Below are 9,228 nucleotides of genomic sequence, written 5' to 3' on the forward strand. Positions count from 1 at the left end.
TGTTGCCCCTACCTTAAATGACTTGGGATTGAGGCTTGCTAAGTTTTTGACTTGTAATTGGGCTCCTGTTCTCTTATCTTCATTGAGCCAATACCAAAGCTAAGATCTCTAGAAATTGCAAAGGAATTTTCATTTTGTTGTGTTATATCACTTATTGTAGTCAATACAACTCTAGAACCAGATGAATTAACCCTGGTTATTGGTTGTGTTGTATCATTTACTGTAGTCAAGACAACTCTCTCACCCCAGCATCCTGGCAACATCTAGGAGGACTTGATTAGTATCAAACTGCAACAGGATTTTCATCTGATGAATTCATAGCTTTTTTCCATTCTGACACATAAATTTACTTTGATTAGTGTATTTTATACTTTTCCTTTCAATGTCATCTTATAATCTCTCTGAGCATATATTCTATGTGACATTGGGAGTTGTATTTCAGGTGTACAGAAGAAAACTCTGTTAAATATGGCGTTGATCACCCCAAACTTAGATAACCACTAGCTTTACAAGTTTGAAATAGAATCACTGATCTAGAAAAAAAAAAGGTTACCATATTGACCAATGGACCTTTGACAAATTTAGAAGATATTATTCTTTCAAAGTAGATTTTCAGCTTAGTCTTTTGTTCTCTTGCAAGCTCACAGACCATGGAAAAGATTTGGTACTTGATGCAGAAGAATGGTAAGATAAATTATATATAGTCATGAAAAATCTAGTTTTCTCATTGAATTAATTTTTTCCCCATGATTTATCTTAATTCCCCTTCATAAAACAAGGCATTAATTATCAACGAAGTGCATGCTTTGTAGCCTCCTTGTGGAGATTATTATGAATGTTAGCTTCCCTTCGAGCACATGCTAGATTGCTAGATCATATTGTTCAAGAGAATTTATATGTTTAAGAGGAGTGAACCAAGAACTGTTCAGGTTGAACTCTTAAGCTCAAGGTTGGATAATCATATTGAGTTGCAAACCGTTACCATTTCTTATAAGGAACTTCTGATCCAGTAGAAGGCCTTCAACAGCCCAAGATAAATATGGTTATCCATTCTTGTTAACTTGGAAAGCAAAAAATGGTACTTGATAGTTTTCTAAGCGGGCATCCATTCTTGTCTCCTTAATGGTTAAAATTTTTCATTGTCTCAACTTGTATTAAGTTAGATGTGAAGGGAGTGAAAATGGTATGGTGTTGAAGTGAAACAATGACACACATGGTGTTTATTTGGAATAAAAGAAAAAGGGTGATGTCCAAGTTATGCCTTAGATTGTTGGCAAAATTTTCACTAAAAACTCCAATTAATTTTGAAGTAATATATTCGTGTAACTTTGTTTCCCACAAAAAACTCCAATTAAAGTTGCTTTCTTTCCCTCCACTTCCACTTTGGTCATTTTGAAACATTTTCTTCACTTATAAAGGAACACTAGCCTTTAATAGGTGGTTGAATTTTAATGATTACTGTTATTTCTTATAATTGTTCTTATAAAATTGAAACCACACTCATTTGCTTTCACGTATGCGAGTCTTTAGCTCAAATAGGTAGAGTACTTGAGTATTTACTAAGAGATGGTGGTTTGAATCCATCAAGACTCATTGAATGTTCTCATGTCTAATTTTCTTTTCCACTCAGGACGTAAGATATAGATTAATTCCCGTTGTTGACACGTCAATAGATGTGATTACTTGTAATATATATATATATATATATATATTGGGGAAAATTGTTTCCCCAAAAAGAAAAAAACCCTAGTTTGACCAAGTTTCCCAAGATGTACGTAAATATGTCTAAATTTTATTTATTTTGATTAAAATTGACTAAAAATATTTATTTTTTTGAATGTGTTGGGCCTGGGGACCTAATTTCCATACTAAAAAGGTACTACCCCGATTTCAAGATTTTTTTTTTCTTCAGAATTTCCTATATTACCGTTACTTCCATCTCAACGCCAACAAGATTAAAAAGAAAAAATGCACCAGTAAGAGTAAGAGGAGAGAATTGTCTATATGTTGTTTCTCAACTTAACTCAAGAGATGATAGGTACTATGTTGTTTCACTCTGACTACTGCCAAGTACCAGTGCACGAGGTTCCCACTTGTAGGGTTCGAGAGGGGAAAATGTACACCTTACCCCTTGCTTCGCAGGAGAGACTATTGCCAAGTTGTGTTATTTACGGTTAAACTTCTATTATTTTCATCATTTTTGTCAAATTTGTGAAAATTGTGATCATTTATTGCATGCCAATGATGTATCTATTTTGAATAGGGATAATTTTATTAAATTCATAATATTTGGTAAACTTGATCAAATTTATGTTTTTTGGTCAACCTTATGATATGTTGTTGGTCAACTTTGGTCAAACTAAAGAAAATTTAGACATATCTATGTAAAGTTTTGACAAATTGGTTAAATTCGTGAAAATTAGTTCAAACAATAGATATACTAATGAAATTAGAATAATTTCATTATAATAGTCAAATTTTTGTGAGTTTGTTAAAACATAGATATTCTAGTCATTTAGAACATACTAGTGATATGATAATTTCTTCACATTAGACAAACTCACTGCACATACTTGGTGATGCAGTAAATTCTCGCCAAAGGCTAACTCCAAACTACTGCGAAGTGGTCCCAGGACTCTCCATGCTCCTACTGCAAAGATGAACAAGTCAACATAGGGGCATCGGGCGGGCCGGTGCGATAACCCTCCAATGACCAAGTCAGGGTCAGAATTAAGCAATAGGTATGTATTCTTTTCCAAGTTTTCTCCCCTTTCTTTAGGGGCTTACCTCTTGTATTTATAGGGCCTGAGTTCCTTGGCTTCCACTGTGTCCCACTCCTTCACATTCTCATGAACTTGCGTATGAGCGGGGGAATATTCTGGATATTCCATGCTTTCCAGGCATCGTCAAGCATTAGGAGTCTTAATGGGGAAACGTACCCAATGTTGGGAGACTGTGCTCTCTCACTGGTAGCTCCACTTCCTTCAGAGCTCCATCTCTATCCACGCCCCAGGTGGATAACTACGCCAACCGTAATGACCTAGTATACAGTCAGCTGTGATGTTGTGGCACTGACTCAGCCCGAGTCTTTTTGTGAATAGTGGAAGGAATCCACCCAGGTGGCAAAGGCAGGGTGCCTAGAAGGGATTAGAGAGGGGCTTGTTCCTGGGGCCGAGGTGAGGGCTCAGCATGATTAGGACAAGGTGAGGGTTTGGCATGATAAGATGAGGCGAGAGCTCGGCGTGATTAGGATGAGGCGAGAGCTCATTGAGGCCGAGGTGAGAGCTCGGTGTGATTAGGATGAAGCGAGAGCTCATCCGTGAAGTGCTGAGGCTAAGGCTCGGCATGACTACCTTACTGCGTGCCGAATAGTTCACCAAATATGGCACATCATAGACCCCCGAGCTCCGACAGGCTGGGTCAGGTTGTCAGAGTTAAATTCTGACTGAAGATGGCGTTTAGGCCTCTATTTATGGACTCCGTCGTGCACCTCCTTCTTAGGATGCATGACTTATAAGGACGTGCCAAGTGTTTTATGCGACGGTTGGACCTCGAGGTAAGAAACCATCGCTCGATCCTCTCCATCTATCTGGTGCGATCTCAGCAGTTGAGGCAGCCTTCAATGGGGTATAAGTGGGGGAATCCTTCCTCCTTTTCTCATTTTTCCCTAAGAAGAATTCCGATCACACCTTGTCTTGCAATGACTCTGCGGTGTGAGAGTGTCTTCAGCTCGAGCTTTCGTCAGAATCCGCATCTTTAATCAGTAAGTTGATTGATTCCCTTTCTCTTTTTCTCCTTTAACTTCTATGGTGCACACTCGATCCCATCATATAGCTACTAGGAACCCTCTTGGCACTGGGGACGGTTCCCAGTTGGGAACTAGCAATGGGGCTTCTATCCTTGAAGAGCAGCCTGTCCTTTTGGTCGTTGTTAGGCCCGATCCCCTGCATGGGGCTACTTTCACCGTACTTGCCTTTACTCTTGCCTCTAGTGAGGATACTACCTCGGATAGGCTTGAATCCTCAAACGTGGCCCTGAGCCTCAAGGAGAATGCCAGGCACGTCCCAGAAAAGGAAGACCCACCCACCTTTGTGGCAAATTTCCCGATGATGCTTGTTGCCGTGGGAAAGAAAGATAGTACACCGGTCCCCGACGTCGAAGATTCGCTAGGAGGTGAGGAAGATGCAGACGACAACTATTGTGAAGGTTCTACCTCATCCTTTGGCCCATGTCGAGTTGCCAGCGTGATATATGAAGAACTCGCCTCCGAGATCATAGGGAAGTATCGTGAGTGCTTCGAGATTCCTGACAAGGTGGTAATGTAGATCCCAAACCGTCGGGAGTCCATGGACCATAACGAGGATGAGGTGGCCATGTATGAGATTGCCCTAGTCTGCGGACTACGGATACTCGTCCCTATTTTTGTTTATTAAGTCTTGGACTACTGAGGTATCTCCTTGGGGCAGATGATGCCCAACTCTTAGCGTATACTGCTTGGTTTCTTTGTCTATGTGGTTCAGTTGAGGCATGCAGCCTCTCTCGGCCCCTTCCGCTACTATGTTATCTTAAAGTGGCATAGCACCGGCTGGTATTACTTTACTCTCCGGGAGCCAGTGAAGCCATATAGTACAATGTAGTTTTTTGAGTACATGCCCACATTGGTGAAAGGCTGGAAGGAGCTCTTCTTCTTTTCTACAATGCAGATAATCTTTTCGTGCTAGTTGGGCCGAACCCCCTCTCAAAAGGTTGAATCGGGCCCCATCACTATGCAAGGATGATAAGGAAATGGTTGAGCTGTGCCTAAAAGGGAAGGCCATGGATGTCCGAGACCTTCAAGAGGAACATTTCCTTTAGAAGTGGGACCTTAGTGATGGTCTGAGAGGGGATGAGGACCTGTCACGACGTCTATTTTTATTTTTTATCTTTGAATGCCTTTGTTGGTTTGCGATTCTTATTAGTGGGATGTCATTGGAGGTATGAACGTCCAGCTGGATCCTCAGAGGTTGGTAGTTGCCTCTGCGAAGGCTCGAAAGTGCAAGGTGGCTGAGCTGGTGGTGAGGAGAGCCAAAAAGAAGGCAGCCAAGGGCCAAGAGGCCAAGGGCAAATGTGTTGGAGCTATTGGCATGGGTCATGCCGAAGCAAAGGGGTCATAAACCGAGACCCTTCGTCTCTAGAAGAGGTCTGCTGAAGAGGAAAGTACACTGGGAGAGAGAGATAACTTACGCCTCAGGAGCATGGATAAGGGCAAGGTCCGATGGGACCTCCCCTTGCTCGTTGGGTCATGAGGGAAGATCACCCTCACAAGGAGTTACTTGATCAATCGCTTAATCAACCTGCCGACCCCAATTTGGAAAGTCAAAAGAGGAGAGAAGAGGATGCTGCCCCTAGTGGGTGAGGGGCAGCGCAAGGGAGTTTCTGACACTTTCCCTGGCCAGTGGCATCTCTTCAGGACGGCCATCCCTCCTGCCTAGAATCTTTTTGATGAGGAGTCCTTGGTGGATGATAAGGAGGTGGCCTGAACTTGGAGCAAGCAAGGGCGGCTGCGCATAGACTTGGATAGGTTTCAAAATTTTCCAGACACCTATCTAAGTGAGTTCATGTATCAACACATCATTGACGTGAGTTTTCCTTTTTTCTCTCCATTGTTTCTTTAATTGTACCCTGACTGTATGCTGAGTCCTTGTTTGTGGTAGGGGCACTACTGGTCGATGGAGGTGTGCAGTCACTTTGAGAAGGTGGCGGCTCGATGATGGAAAGCTGAGGAGGATAGTCAATAGCTTTGGGACCACTTGGCACAGGTCCAGGGTCAGCTCGAATCTTCAAACAAGGAGCGTCAGGCAGTGGAGGCCAAGTCTAGGAGCCTCGAGAGGAGATGCAGAAAGTTGGAGGGGGAACTCAACAAACTTCTCCACGAGAGGGGTGAGATGGTGAAGGCTAAGGAGACACTCGAGGCCGAATCCATCGAGCTTTGGGACGAGCTTCGTAAGAAAGCCGCAAATCAAGAACTAGCCCTCCAAACCCTACAGGAGCAGCATCGCCAAGAGCTCAAGGAGGCCGAGCTGAGGGATGTGGAGAGGTATGTGAGCTCCCCTGAAGGGCAAGAATGGCTGCTGAGTCTGAATACCTCTTCCTTCAATTCGGGCTCAGACACGGCCGTAAACTTCTTTTTGAGGAAGTACCCCCACCTTGATTTGAGTGACTATAAGCACTACTTCTCACCCCATGAGCCTTCCTTGCTAGCATTATAGTGGAGGAAGTAGATGATGAGGTGGATCAGGGGAGTACCCCCGTAGCTACGCTCGAGAGGTTGAATCCCTTGGAGATTGTTCCTCATGTGGATTCTCCTCACAGTGGGAAAAAGAAGAAGAAAACCCCTCCGTCTTCCCAGGCCTCGTCTTCTGTCGAGGAGATTCCCTCCGTGGTGGCCCTTGAGGTTGAGAAGATTCCTGCTCCCACCGATGAGTCACCTACTGAGAAGTCCCCTCCTGCTAAGAAGAGCGCTGCCCAAGAGACTGTTGCTGAAGAGCCTACTGCCAAAGAGACTGAGACTGCTGCTGCCCCCTGAACCCTTCTGAATTCTTGCTGAGGACATTCCTTGTCCCATTTTTGGTGGAAATACTTTATATTTTCCTTTTCTTTCTCTTTTTGTATGTCCCCCTCTATTTTCAATGTAAATGCTTCAAGTTGGTTCAATAAAAACCTTCTTTCTTCATCCCTTCGTTGGAGCTTTTGTAAACCGAAGCTATTAAGTGTTCATTATTTGTTGGGAATTGGGGTATCATAGTCCCACGTTGAAACTATAGGTAGATTTTTAGGTTGTCTTGAGACCAGGGTCCTGAGTGCTTGTGCTAGAATCATGTTAAGGCCAGGGCCATGAGCTTTTGGAGTCCAAATCTTAGCCAAGGCAACGTTAAGGCCCTACTAAACTGATGCTAAGTTGTAGCCATGACTTGGACCTAATATCTTAGAGAGTGATCCAAAGGTGAGGACTTTGAGGTCAAGGCCTGGGCCAGGACTGCAGTATGGCAGTGCTGAGCCTTTACTAAGCCAGAGCTGGGGCCTTGACTTAGCATTTTAAAGAGTGCCTCAAAGATGAGGTCTTTTTGGTCAAGGCTTGAGCCATGACTACATTATGGCTGCCTGGGCCTTTGCTAAGCCAAAGCTGGGGCTTTGACTTAGTGTTTTAAACAGTGCCTCAAAGATGAAGTCTTTTAGGTCAAGGCCTGGGCTAGGATTGCGTTATGGTCTTGCTGAGCCTTTACTAAGCCAGAGCCAGCGCCTTGACGTAGCGTTTTAAGGAGTGCCACAAAGATGAGGTCTTTGAGGTCCAGGCTTGAGCCAGGACTGCATTATAAATTTGCAACTTGGGACTCATATTGAAAGAAATATGTGCTGAAGGAAAAGTACTTGACAGAAGACAAAAACTTAAAATTGGAAGGTTCTGAGAAACTAGATGTAACTGAAAATAAGAGCAAAACTAACAGAAAATGAAACTTGCTGGAAGAGAAAAGAGAACCCATCTAGAGGTGTTGCCTTGTTATGGGTGCTTTACTGGTAGAATTTTTTGAGGTGCTCTGCATTCCATGTCCGGGGTATCATCCTACCCCCTGAGTCTGCAGGTGGTACGTTTCTCGGTGTACCACCCTGGAGACTATGTATAGACCTTCCTAGTTTGGGCTGAGCTTTCCAACCTTCTTAGGCTCAGATATGCTGGCTTTTCTGAGCACCAGGTCTCCTACTTGGAAATTTCTGGTGCGAACCTTTAGCCACTTTCTATCAAGAAGGTACTCAATCTCTCATACCAAGCTCTAGGAGCTTGTTTGAGGCCATACAGGGCTTTCTCAAGTCTATAGACATGGTTTGGAAAATTAGGGTCTTCAAAATCGGGGGGTTGAGCTACATAGACCTCTTCTTGAATGTATCCATTCAAGAAGGCACTTTTGACATCCATTTAATATAGTTTGAAGTCCTTATGGCATGCAAAAGCTAGTAGCATTCTAATGGACTCTAACCTTGCTATTGGTGCATAGGTTTCATCATAGTCTATTCCCTCTTGCTGATTATACCCTTTGACTACTAGTCTCGCTTTGTTTCTTACTATGTTCCCATCTTCATCCAGTTTATTGTGAAAGACCCACTTAGCACCAATGATGGTGTGGTGGTCAGGTTTTGGGACAAGTTCCCAAACCTTGCTTCTTTCAAACTGGTGAAGCTCCTTTTGCATAGAAATAATCCAATCACTATATTTTAGTGCTTCTTCTATGTTCTTGGGTTCGATCCTTGAGACAAATGCAGTGTGATTGCATACCTCTCGAGTTTTAGATCTAGTTGGATTTCTCCATCTAGATCCCTTATAATGTTTTCTAAGGGATGATTCCTATGAGGGATGACTTCCTTAGGAAGTGTTTCTACTTTTTCGACGGCAACATCATCATAATCATCAAGAGAAATATCATTAACTTTATTCTTAAGCTCATCAAACATGGTATCATCATCATCAACAAGAGATTTATTCAAGTCATTAGGCAATAATTCATCAAATCGTACATTTATAGATTCTTCAACCATTAATGACTTTTTATTAAAAACTCTATATGCCCTACTGTTGAGTGAATATTCTAAGAAAATCCTTCATCAGATTTTGCATCAAAATTTTTAAGATAGTTTTTAGTGTTTAAGATGAAACATTTACACCCAAAAACTCTAAAGTGGTCTACTTTTGGCATTTTACCAAAGTACAGTTTATAAGGGGTCTTAGAAAGTAAAAGTCTGAGAATTATCCTATTTAGCACATAAAAAGCTATATTTACAGCTTCAGCCCAAAAGTACTTAGGCAAGGAATACTCATTGAGCATAGTCCTAACAGTCTCTAGTAGTGACCTATTTTTCTTTTCAACAACCCCATTAGATTGAGGTGTTCTAGGAGTAGAGAAATTATGGTCAATTCCATACTTGTTGCAATATAAGTCAAATTGACTTATATTGTCAAATTCTCCTCTATGGTCAATCCTCACAGAGGTTACTGTATACCCTTTTTGATTTTGTTGTCTATTATACAGAGTTGCAAATTCATCGAAGGCATCATTTTTGTTTTTCAAAAAAATAGTCCAAGTGTATCTAGAGTAGTCATCAACGATTACAAGGGTATAATTTTTTCCACTCATACTAGATACATTGATAGGTCCAAATAAGTCTAAATGAAGAAGTTCCAATGGTCTAGAGGAAGAG

This window comes from Macadamia integrifolia, chromosome 11 (genome assembly GCF_013358625.1).
Source record: "Macadamia integrifolia cultivar HAES 741 chromosome 11, SCU_Mint_v3, whole genome shotgun sequence".
In the NCBI taxonomy this organism is placed as follows: Eukaryota; Viridiplantae; Streptophyta; class Magnoliopsida; order Proteales; family Proteaceae; genus Macadamia; species Macadamia integrifolia.